General features: G+C 36.8%; 1 non-coding gene and 1 pseudogene across 1 annotated transcript in view; both read left to right on the forward strand.

Annotated features, from left to right (window-relative positions):
* Positions 1–37, forward strand: part of TRNAS-GCU (transfer RNA serine (anticodon GCU)) — an 88-nt gene extending 51 nt beyond the window's left edge. Inside the window, exon 1 of the tRNA in view lies at positions 1–37. This exon is cut by the window's left edge and continues 51 nt beyond it. This is a non-coding gene — a tRNA (tRNA-Ser).
* A 3,442-nt stretch (positions 38–3,479) lies between these two features.
* Positions 3,480–5,610, forward strand: LOC132034011 (maturase K-like; annotated as a pseudogene).
* Positions 5,611–12,496: the final 6,886 nt, after the last annotated feature.

Below are 12,496 nucleotides of genomic sequence, written 5' to 3' on the forward strand. Positions count from 1 at the left end.
GTTAATCGTACCGAGGGTTCGAATCCCTCTCTTTCCGTTGATGACTTGATTTTTTTTCAATTTTCGAAATCCTTTGTTCTTATTCTTAGTTAAATGTGTGGAATAGACCAAACCCTAAGAAAATTGGAAAATCAAGCAAGGAAAAACCTTTTTTATTTTATTCTTCACGTCCAGGATTACGTCCGGGATCATTAGATAGGAATCCAAAGATGAAGAGAGAAACAAAAAATATCACTACTGTGTAAACGAAGAGTTTGAGAGTAAGCATTACACAATCTCCAAGATGATTTTTTTGAAAAAAAGAGAATAGATCATCCATTTTTCTACCGCATATCCTAGTTTGACACCAAGCAATGAAGCTCTTTCTCTAAAAGTTTCTCTAAAAGAATTTTCATAAATTCTTTTCTAATAAAATAAGAGTTTTTCATTAACCAAAATTTTTTATATACACAAGAGGAGCCTAATAAGGTCTTTCACTGGAAAGGAAAGCGTCAAAAAATAAGGAAATAAGTTAAGCCGGATTTCTCGTGACTATCCAAGAATTTCAATGTTTGAATCGAGGTTTCAAACGGTAAAGCTTATCTGATTTTATTTATTTTAGAATTTTTTCTCGAATAAATCATGAATTTTCTAGGATATTATTAAGGATCTCATCGAAAACTTACAGCAGCTTGCCAAACAAAGGCTAAGAGAAAAAAGAACAGAGGTATGACTGGCATAATATCTACGATTGGATTCAAAAAAGCATAGGCCTCGGGCAATTTGCCGAAGAAAAAACTACTCGAATAAAGGGTCGAATTAAGACAGATACCGATCAAACTAAAGGTATTAAGCATAACAGACTTTTTGTTCTTGGAGATAATTGCATTTTGATTGAGTTATTGATATAAGGAAAAGGAAAGTAAGTAAGGTAAACAAAAAATCCTTCTTTTTCTTTGAACCCACCCAATCAAAAATCCTCCTTTTCTCAAAGGAGAATCGAAAAAATCATATTTTCATACAATATCTTAATTGAATTATATGTAATGATCAATAAATTAAGTTGAATTCTATATCTACACATACCAAAAACATAGCAAAATCCTAGTACCAATCTAATCTATTCTATAGATATTTGGACTAGAGTTGACAAACAAACAAAACCAGCAATATACTTTATTAGTATCGAATAGAAATCTAAATGGGGCGTGGCCAAGTGGTAAGGCAACGGGTTTTGGTCCCGCTATTCGGAGGTTCGAATCCTTCCGTCCCAGAACATATATATATTCTATGAGAATATAGATTGCTTTTTTAACAATGTTCTGTTTAAAATCGAAATGTTAGCTGGAATGTGGTTAAGGAGCAAAAACTTGACTTAATCTGGACTTGTTTGGCTTTGTGCCTAGACAGCTCGCATTTCGTAAAAATAAAAAAGACTAGGACACCCCCTTCTTTTCTTTTGATTTATGCTGCATCAGTCCCATAGAATGGGGTAGATAGGAGTTAATCAGTAATGGGAAGGCGTTCATTTCAATATCTATAAACGGTGACAATTGCTCAGTCTATTTGATCGAATTGATAGATACGAAAACCTCCCTATTCTTTGGATTTTATCAATCAGATGAAAAAAAAAAAAAAAAAAGAATAAGAATTAAAATCTTACCTTACATTAATCTTTTTTTATCCATCTCATAAAAAAATTGGATTTGTTGTTTGGTGTATTTATCTATTTTAAATCATTGAAATCGTTGATGATTCAATTAAAAAAAAGATAAGTCTTTTTTCCTAAGATGATCAAAATTTCTTCAAATAATGATGTCGAAAGATAAATCGTTTTAATCATTCCTTAGAAGCTGAATCTTTGCTATTTGAAGAAGTATGAAATAGGTCAATCTCTCCTATTGAGTCACGTGAAGATGCAGAATCAAAAAGAACTCATTTATTCGTCTTATTTATTATTATTTATATATATATATATTAATTAATATGTTAGACAAATTAATATTATTGATGGGGTCTTACTAAGACTTCTTCAGAAAAATCTTTATCCACCTATATCTATAGTATATAGATATAGAAAATACTATAGATTATGTACTATAGATTATGGTGTTTATACATCAGCCCAACCAATGACTATTCATGATTCCATAATTGAATCAATTCCATACCGGTTCTTAGAGGAATGTTATGGTAAAACTTCGTTTGAAACGATGTGGTAGAAAGCAACGTGCGACTTGAAGGACACGATCCGTTGTGGATTTGTACATCCACCATTTTATGTAGGAATGAAGGTGCTCTTGGCTCGACATCATTGGTAATGTAAAGAGTCCATGATGGAGCTCGAGTAGAAAGTATTAATTTATTTCTCGGGGCAAAGGTCTAGGGTTAATGCCAATCAATAAAAAAATTGGAACAACTTCGTAAATATATCTTCGGTATGGAAATCTAAAGAATCCAATTCGAGCAAGTTTTCAATTCCAAAATTTCTTGGAATTGATCAAACTTTTTCGATCCAAAGTGTTTCACGCGGGAATCCATCGTCTGTAGGATTCTTTCATAGAAATCGCAAAAAGGGTATGTTGCTGCCATTTTGAAAGGATTAAAAAGCACCGAAGTAATGTCTAAACCCAATGATTAAAAATAAAAGAAAGATAAAGGATCCCAGAACAAGGAAACACCTTTTTAATTGTCTTAATAACTGGATCAGACTGAAGAATCCAAATCGATTTTAAACGAGACAAACAAAAAAGGGGGAAAGACCGCTCAATAAATGAAATTGCCGAAAGATTTTTCTTTGAACTGTTTGAAAGTTATCCAACTTGAGTTATGAGAGTACGAATGGTTTCTTTTTCATTTTCAGGAAGAAAGAAGAAAAAAAAGACTAACATCTTTAATTGATTTGATCATTTTATGGACCCAGTTGTCATTTCTTAGATAGAATTCCATACAGAGACAAAACCTCGAATCAATCATTTTTCTCGAGCCGTACGAGGAGAAAGCTTCCTATACGTTTCTAGGGGGGGTGTTGTTCATCTACATCTATCCCAATGAGCCGTCTATCGAATCGTTGCAATTGATGTTCGATCCCGAAGAGAAGGAAAAGATCTTCGTAAAGTGGGTTTTTATGATCCGATAAAGAATCAAACTTATTTAAATGTTCCTGCTATTTTATATTTCCTTGAAAAAGGGGCTCAACCTACAGGAACTGTTCAGGATATTTTAAAGAAGGCGGAAGTTTTTAAGGAACTTCATCCTAATCAACCGAAATTCAATTAAGGAAATAAATTAAGGAAATACAAAAAAGGGGGTAGTGATTTGTATATAACTTTGTATGACTTTTCTCTTCTATTTTTTTGTATTTCCTCCCTTTCCTTTTCTATTTGTATTTATTTCTCATTGCTTCCATTGAATTCCGTGTTCTATAACGACAAAACCTCTTATTTTATTGATCTTCTAAATCTAAATTCGGGCATTTCCTTCAATTGGGTGGTTTTTGGAACTCTACTAAAACGAAGAAAGAAATCAAGTTTGCTTATCTCACTTAACTTGATTGAATCCATTATGGATTCAATAAATCTAAGTAAATTGTAGTTTTGTTTTCCACTTAGTCTTTATTTATTCTCCCATCTATACTTTTTTGTATCTATTTTATTTGGATTAGATTTGTAGTGCCAATCCAACACAAGTCCTTTTTTTAATATTTTTTATTGTTTTCAATTGAAATTTCTTTTGCTTTTTTTTTTCAATATTCAATATTTATATTGACAACAGTGTATCGAACAAATATAATTCATTGTGATAAATGAAGTGGATCTATTTAGTTTTATTTTATGTTTTAAATTAATTAGAAAGTGTGAATGTATTTTTTTAGATTTCTTCTTTCAATGGTTTTTGGTTGTCTTGTCTAATCTCTTTATTTCTTTTTCTTCGGATTGGATCTACACAATTTTTTCGATATTTTTCTTCGGGTTGCTAACTCAACGGTAGAGTATTCGGCTTTTAAGTGCGGCTAGTGTCTTTTACACATATGGATGAAGTGAGGGATTCGTCCATACTCTCGGTAAAGTTTGGAAGACCACGACTGATCCTGAAAGGGAATGAATGGTAAAAATAGCATGTCGTATCAACGGAAAGTTCTGAAAAAATTTCATTGTTCCTAGATGGGTATAAAACCGTGTTAGAATTCTTGGAACGGAACAAAATAAAGTTGGGTCGAATGAATAAATGGATAGGGCTGCGGCTTCAATTAAATTATAGGGAAAGAAAAAGCAACGAGCTTTTGTTCTTAATTTGAATGATTCCCGATCTAATTAGACGTTAAAAATTTATTAGTGCCTGATGCGGGAAGGGTTTCTTGTCCCATGAGTGGATTCTCGATTTTTTTAATGAATCCTAACTATTACCATTTTCTATTATGGAGATGTGTGTGTAGAAGAAACAGTATATTGATAAAGAAAGTTTTTTCCAAAATCAAAAGAGCGATTAGGTTCAAAAAATAAAGGATTTCTAATCATCTTATTATCCTATAACACTATAACATAGACCAATTAAATGAAACGAAAAAAGAAAAAAAAAAGAGATGATAGAGAATCCGTTGAGAAGTTTACCTGTATCCAAGGTATCTATTCTATTCTTACTATAATACTTTGTTTTAACTGTATCGCACTATGTATCATTTGATAACCCTCAAAATCTTCCATCTTTGGTTCAAATCGAATTTCAAATGGAAGAAATCCAAAGATATTTACAGCCAGATAGCTCGCAACAACACAACTTCCTATATCCACTTATCTTTCAGGAGTATATTTATGCACTTGCTCATGATCATGGTTTAAATAGAAATAGGTCGATTTTGTTGGAAAATCCAGGTTATAACAATAAATTTAGTTTCCTAATTGTGAAACGTTTAATTACTCGAATGTATCAACAGAATCATTTTCTTATTTCTACTAATGATTCTAACAAAAATCCATTTTTGGGGTGCAACAAGAGTTTGTATTCTCAAATGATATCAGAGGGATTTGCATTTATTGTGGAAATTCCGTTTTCTCTACGATTAATATCTTCTTTATCTTCTTTCGAAGGCAAAAAGATTTTCAAATCTCATAATTTACGATCAATTCATTCAACATTTCCTTTTTTAGAGGACAATTTTTCACATCTAAATTATGTATTAGATATACTAATACCCTACCCCGTTCATCTGGAAATCTTGGTTCAAACTCTTCGCTATTGGGTAAAAGATGCCTCTTCTTTACATTTATTACGATTCTTTCTCCACGAATATTGGAATTTGAATAGTCTTATTACTTCAAAGAAGCCCGGTTACTCTTTTTCAAAAAAAAAAAAAGATTCTTCTTCTTCTTATATAATTCTTATGTATATGAATGCGAATCCACTTTCGTCTTTCTACGGAACCAATCTTCTCATTTACGATCAACATCTTTTGGAGCCCTTCTTGAACGAATCTATTTTTATGGAAAAATAGAACGTCTTGTAGAAGTCTTTGCTAAGGATTTTCAGGTTACCCTATGGTTATTCAAGGATCCTTTCATACATTATGTTAGGTATCAAGGAAAATCAATTCTGGCTTCAAAAGGGACGTTTCTTTTGATGAATAAATGGAAATTTTACCTTCTTGCCCGCGATTCCAATCCCGCGGCTCTACTTGTATCGAATAAAGATATACCTCCCCGCCACTTTCTTGTAATTCAACTAACCGTCGTGATAAAATCGTGGCGGGAATTCTTTGAAAAGACAAGGGAAAGGGTAAGAATAACAACAACAGAACGTTCTTTCTTGGCCGCGGCGGCGGCGGACGTTTTCCAGTTTGGTGGGCGAGGGACGACCACCCCGGCAGTCGGATTTGGTATTTGGATATTTTTGTATCAATGCCCCCCTGCCGTGTTATCAATGATTCATTCTTCCCGATTTTCGAAGGCGGCGGCATTCTCGGTGCGGGTCCAAACCTCGACGAGCTATTCCGTGCATGTTCCGACCAATTAATAAGGGGTCCGACAAACGTGGAGGCAACCATGCACCTCGGTCCCGCATCACCGGATGATAATTGGTACATGGACAGCGTGTGCGACTTCCACATGCACGGCTTTCTTTTTAAAGTACTCTCGCGTCTTATTTTAATTTGAGCAATAACATTTAATCATTGTTGGTAATGGTAGCACTATTCCAATTCGAGGCTATGGTTCGTACATCCCTTCCCCCACCTAATCCTCGATTACGTCTCCGAAATGTCTTGCGTCTCCAAAACTCGTCAAAAACCTTATTTCCGTACGTAAATTCACTAAGGACAATAATGTTTACGGTTGACACATATCTTGGGTTTTACGTGAAGGATTTACCGACGGGGAGCCTAATGAGATGTGAGAGCACTCGTGTGCTTGTATCCCATCAATGCCACGAATGGGCCACTCCACCATCCACCTTCACTGCAACCTAGGCTTTGGCGTTCCCGACTCGAAAGCGGGAAATGCTATTCTTAGTTCTCTTCGTAGTAATGCCTTAATTGAATGTAATAGGGCCCGAACTTCTTTTTGCACCTCTTGTCCTTTGGGGAAACATGTTAAATTTCCATTTTATGATTCATTGTCATTTACTACTATGCCGTTTGACATCATTCATAGTGATTTATGGTCATCTCCTGTTTCAAGTTCTAAAGGGCACCGCTATTATGTTTTCTTTCTTGATGATTATAGTAATTTTCTTTGGACTTTTCCAATCTCTAACAAGTCCCAAGTCTATTCCACTTTTCTATCTTTTAAGGCATTAATACGGACTCAATTCGAAAGAGACATTAAAAACATTCAATGTGATAATGGGCGGGAGTTCGCCAATGGGAATTTTCAATCTTTTTGCGCCTCAAATGGTTTAAATTTCTGATTTTCTTGCCCCCATACTGCTCCTCAAAATGGCAAAGCGGAAAGAAAAATTAAATCCATTAATAACATAGTGCGCTGCTCTTCTTGTCCACTCCCAATCGGTCAAGGAAGTTTTTTCTGATGGCATCGTGCTCTCCCGAATGATTGTATTCCAGGCATACTTCCTTAATTACTTCCCGTATTCCAAAGGCGTAGCTGGTATAAATCACCGACGTAAGTTCTCTGTCAACGTAACCCCCTCCTATTCTCATCTCACAGAAAATTTGGTGTCTATGCTATCCACTTTTCCCATCTACAACTATTCATAAGTTACAAGCAAAGATCCATGTGTTATTTTTGGGCTGTACAGATTCGAATCATAGGGATATAAATGTTATGATTTATCCGCTCAAAATCATTTCACGGCCGATGTGATCTTTGAATAAACTCAATTTCCCTTCTCCAAATTGCACTCCCCACCCCAACTTCTTATGACTTTTTGGACCATGGGATTTCTCCATATCAGCACTATGGCTTTCAGCCTACTCCCGGCTCGTCATTCCGCTGTAGTCCCGACAGTCAAGGTCTTTGGCGCGTTAACACTTGGGCTGATATCATTACCCGTGCCCTTGGTATGGAACCCGTGATGCGCCGTAATGCTCCCACCCCCACTTCCCGGTCTAGACCCCACGGTCCGCTATCGAGCCCATCTACAAATGGATAAGATCCCACCGTCTAGTCTATAGCGTAGTTTTGAAAGAAGCCCGACGTGATTTTCTTGTTCTATCGAGAAGGTGCTGACTTCTTCCCGTACTCTCTCCATCTAGCCTATCCCGAAATCTGTTACTCTAAATGACACGATTGGAAAGAAGGAGAGGTTGATGAATATAATGCCTGCATAATTAATAATAAGACGTGGGAGTTGGTTCCCACGTCGATAAGACGTGAAAATATTGGTTCCACGTCCTTGTGTGAATGTTACGTTATATGTGGATTTTTCGTCATAAAAAGAAATACGTGGTTCTTTTAAGAAAGAAAGCCCGAACTTTAATCTGTTGTTTTCAAGTCTCGATAATGTAAAATGGAGTTGAATGCGATGAGACTTTCGGTCCGGTTGTCAAACCGAGCTACTATTCCTTGTTGTCTTGAACACTTCACACTCTTCGCCCATAATTCATAAATAATAAACGTCCACACCAATGCTTTCCTACACGGTAATCTTAATGAACGTGTCATATGCATCAGCCTATTTTTTTTTTTTTGTAAGGATCAAAAGCATCCCCATCATGTTTCTCTCTTGAAGAAATCGTTGTACGGACAAATTCTCCGTGCATGGTTCCTTTTTCACTTCTTGCGAAGTATGTCTCCCACTTGTGGTTTTTCACCAATTGGGGCTCTTATACGATCACTCTCTCTTTATTTATTGTCTAGGGTTCATTGCTTACATTACCTTTATATGTTGATGATATTATTCTCACCCAAACTTTCTGGTTCTCTCGAACATTCCCCCACTTGTCCGACTGTTGCTGAGCAGTTTTTGGATATGAAACGGACCTCCCCTCTAGGCTAATTTTAATGTGGCCGATTTCCCCTCTTTGCAATCGGACTTCTGCTACAGCACCCGTTTCTCTCTCGAAGAAAAATTATACGGCGGATATTATAGAGCATGCGTGCCTAAGGGCATATCGGTTGCCAAGTCGATTCTTCTTTGGTCGAATCAAAACCCAAACTTGGTGCCACGACTTCCAAAGCTCGCCTGGATGTAGATGATGATCCCTATACAATATCGTAATATATCGTAGAATGCGTTACGGTACCTTACATTCACCAAGACTGCCGAATCACTCATGTCTATGATGGTTCAACAAGTATGCCTTCACATCTGGCTTATGTTCTTCATGTTGCACAGATGCATGCTCTTAAACGCGATACTTCCAGTTATACCATTAAGGTACTATTGAGTTTGGTCTCCCGGGGAATCTTCAAATCCTCTGGCCTCTCTTGTCTCTTATACATCAAATTGGGGTGGTTGTCCGGACACTCGCTCGATCATTGAAAGGAAGGGCTCTTGTGTCTTCATGGCGATAACCTCCTCTCATGGTCATCCAAACTTGGCAGCCTACTATGTCTAAGTCGGTGCCGGAAGTGAATACGGTAAAAACGTCGCTAATGTCGTCTACGAGTCTGGTGGCTTCGCAGCTTCTTTTGGGCCTCCGTTGTCCCGTCCGGACGACTACGTTGGTTTATTGTATTGATAATGTTAGTGCCATATACCTATCAGGTAATCCAGTTCAGCACCAACTGTTATACCCCGCATTTTCGGAGTATGAGCGTGACATGTGCTTCCTCAAAATTGACAATCATGTTGTTGCTACGTAATTTAAACTCTCGTTGATAGTATCGTATCCCGTACTTTTGTACGCTGGATTATTCGTAAGTTGAAGTGGGGCCCACACATCGAGATTTTTTTTTGGAACATCTGAAAAGTCACATGAATCGCATACGTGGAGTTAAACACAACTCATGAAGGACCCTTGGGCCAAATCAAAGTGGAAGCCCTCCAAACGAATATTTTTAAGAAAACGTTTTCGGGTGACCTGACTTTGAGGGGCAAAAACGGTATTATAAGTTTGGAATTTGGGAAAACCCCCAGAAATACAAGTTGTAGATAATTGAATTAGCTTTCCAATGGTAGGTCGTGGGTCTACAGGTGACATCGGGATAAGGAGATATGAACGTTTTAAGGCAGAAGGGTCGAGTTGAACAGTAAATCCGGCCCAACCAATCCAATTCAGGTCAGGCCCATTACCCATGCTTTTTAATTACAATTTTCGGTATCTCTCTCTAATTTTCAGACCAAGAGAACCTAGAAAACTCTAGAGAAAAAGATAGAGGAGATCCTAGAGAAAAATCAATTTTTGACCAAAATCGGAGCCCGAATCCCGAAGCCCATGAAGAGAAAAGTGTTCTACGTTGCGTTGCGCTTCGATTTGAGCTAAAAATCAACTAAAGAGAAGAGGGTGGACGTGGTGGCTGCACACTTGAGGTAATATTAAGGTTCCTTTTCATTGCTAATAAGTTTATTTAAAGTTTTAACGGATTAGAACGGGAAAAATAGCGATATAAATTCGTCCGTTGGCATTGTGAATTATGGAATGAGATTTGAAGAGAATTTTGGATTAAAATAAATGTAGTTAACTTGTAGAATGTGGAGGATGTTGCTATTGATGTTGTTAGTATTAATTTCGACTTCGTTACGGAAATAAAAATTATGAAATAGTTATATCGCGAATTGGTTGGTTGGAAAATTTGGAAAATAATGTGTGGGCTATTCTATGGAATATTTTGGAGCTGGAAATATTATGAATAATTGTTGGTGTTGTAGTGATCCTTATGATGTAATGAAGGTTAAATGGTTTAAGTTGGCATTGAAATTGATTGTAGAAGATTATGTCATTTTAGTATGATTTTATGATATTGTTATATCCCGCATTTTGTGCGTCGGAATATTTCGAGATCGAGTAAATCGAAGAAAATAAGTTCGACGAAAATTTGGGGAAATGCTGGGCGAATTTTTATGTCAGCTATGGAGGCGCATATCTCATAGTATATGTGGAGTTTTAAGGTGTTTTAAAAGCCTAAAATGAAGTTCGTCGAGTCTAGTTTGTAATGCAACAAACCGTTCATTGATAGGACATCGAGTAGAGAATTATAGACGTTACAAACTGAACTGTCGACGCGGAAACGGTATTCCCGCGGTACAGCCTACGGATGCCGCTACAGATCAGTAGCTAAAGTAAACCGACGTTGGCAGTTTTTTTTTAAAAGGGACAAAAACTTCATTTTATTTCAGCAAAAAGCTCCACAAATTTCAAAAATTTCAGAAAGAAGAGAAAAAAAAGAGAAATCTTGAAGCCTTCAACTTTGATTCAAAATTATAATTTGTTTGTATTCCTACTAAGTTCAAGATTCTCTACAAAGTGGTATAAATATCATGGCAAGAAAGAGCTTCTTTTGGCAAGTGGAAAAGTTGGAAAAGGGTAAGAATTTAATCTTCTTTTATATGTTATGTATGGTTGTGTATGTTGTGGTGTGTAGGAATGAGGGAAATTCATGAAAAATATGGACTATATGTTGAGGCCGTGTGGTTGTGGTATACTATGGAAAGGGATGAATCAATTTTCTTAAGTATTTTGATTGTTGTGGATTATGTGATGACAATGAAGGTTTGATTATCCAAATGGAAGTCATAATGGTTGTGGGCTGATTTAGAACATAGTGTGATTTCAATATAGTTTCTTGTGTTGATGGAAATGATGTTGTTAACATATAGAATTGTTGTTTTACTTGATGCATTTGAAAGAGGAAAGTGTGTTGTTGTTGTTCTAGTTGAGTTGGAAGGCTTCGGACGAGATCGGATGTTGGTTGGGACATCTTGAATTGCCTATCAATATTGTTATTGATGTTCTTTGTTGGGTTGTTGTGGATTGTTTTGAGTCGAGTTTAATTCTCGGGGTGTCGTATTTATAGGGGAGGTTTGCCGAATTTTGGTAGACAAGTATTAAACCAAGATTGAAAGTTAAAGTCTCATGAATAGTAAGCGGTAAATGTGACCATTTGCATTCTAGGCGAAACGGGATTGGAGATAAAGCGAGCATAAGTCGTCCGTAAGGTATGTAAAGCTACCCTTCCCTTCTTTTGGCATGTCCTAGGTGTGCTAGGTTTGGATTTGAGCCTCGGGGTTATTCTCGTCATAGAAATCTAAGTCGAATTTGAGCACTATTCATTCAAGATGATTGAATTAGGATCTTTATAACTTGTTGGAAAAATGCTCAAACACCTATAACTTGCATAATGTAATTGAATTGCCTTGAAACTTCCATAAATGACTCCATTAAGCTTAGTATATGTAATTCGAGTACGCTACCTCCGTTGACTCAGGGCGGACCCGCTATTCCCGGATCTCCGCCTACTGTTTATTTGACTTGTTTTTGTACCACAATTGAAGGAAAACTTTTGGCTATTGCCCTAACTATTAAGTGATATTTTATAAAACTTTTCAAAACCACTCCGAAGGGAGTGCGATATTTTATAAAACTTTTCAAAACCACTCCGAAGGGAGTGTGATATTTTATAAAACTTTTCAAAACCACTCCGAAGGGAGTGTGATATTTTATAAAACTTTTCAAAACCACTCCGAAGGGGAGTGCGATATCTTATTATTGATTTTCCAAAACCACTCCGAAGGGGGTGTGAGATTTTATTATTATTATTATTACTATTATTATTATGCCCGAAGGGGCTAGGATTAGTATTATGTCACGAGTGGCATGCCCGAAGGGCCGGGGTAGCCGTATGCCACGAGTGACATGCCCGAAGGGCTAGGATTATTATGTCGGGGCCGCATGCCCGAAGGGCCGGATAGACGTATGTTGGACCGGCATGCCCGAAGGGGCCATCATTTTATTCCGGGACCGGCATGTCCGAAGGGGCCAGGATAGACGTATGTCGGAACAGGCACACCCGAAGGGGATTACTAGTATTATTATTATCATTGTTATTACTATTGTTATTACTATTATTGTTATTATTATTAGGCGAAGCGGCTGCCCGAAGGGGCCATTATTGATATCGATCCG

The sequence above is a fragment of the Lycium ferocissimum genome, chromosome 2 (assembly GCF_029784015.1).
Source record: "Lycium ferocissimum isolate CSIRO_LF1 chromosome 2, AGI_CSIRO_Lferr_CH_V1, whole genome shotgun sequence".
NCBI lineage: Eukaryota > Viridiplantae > Streptophyta > Magnoliopsida > Solanales > Solanaceae > Lycium > Lycium ferocissimum.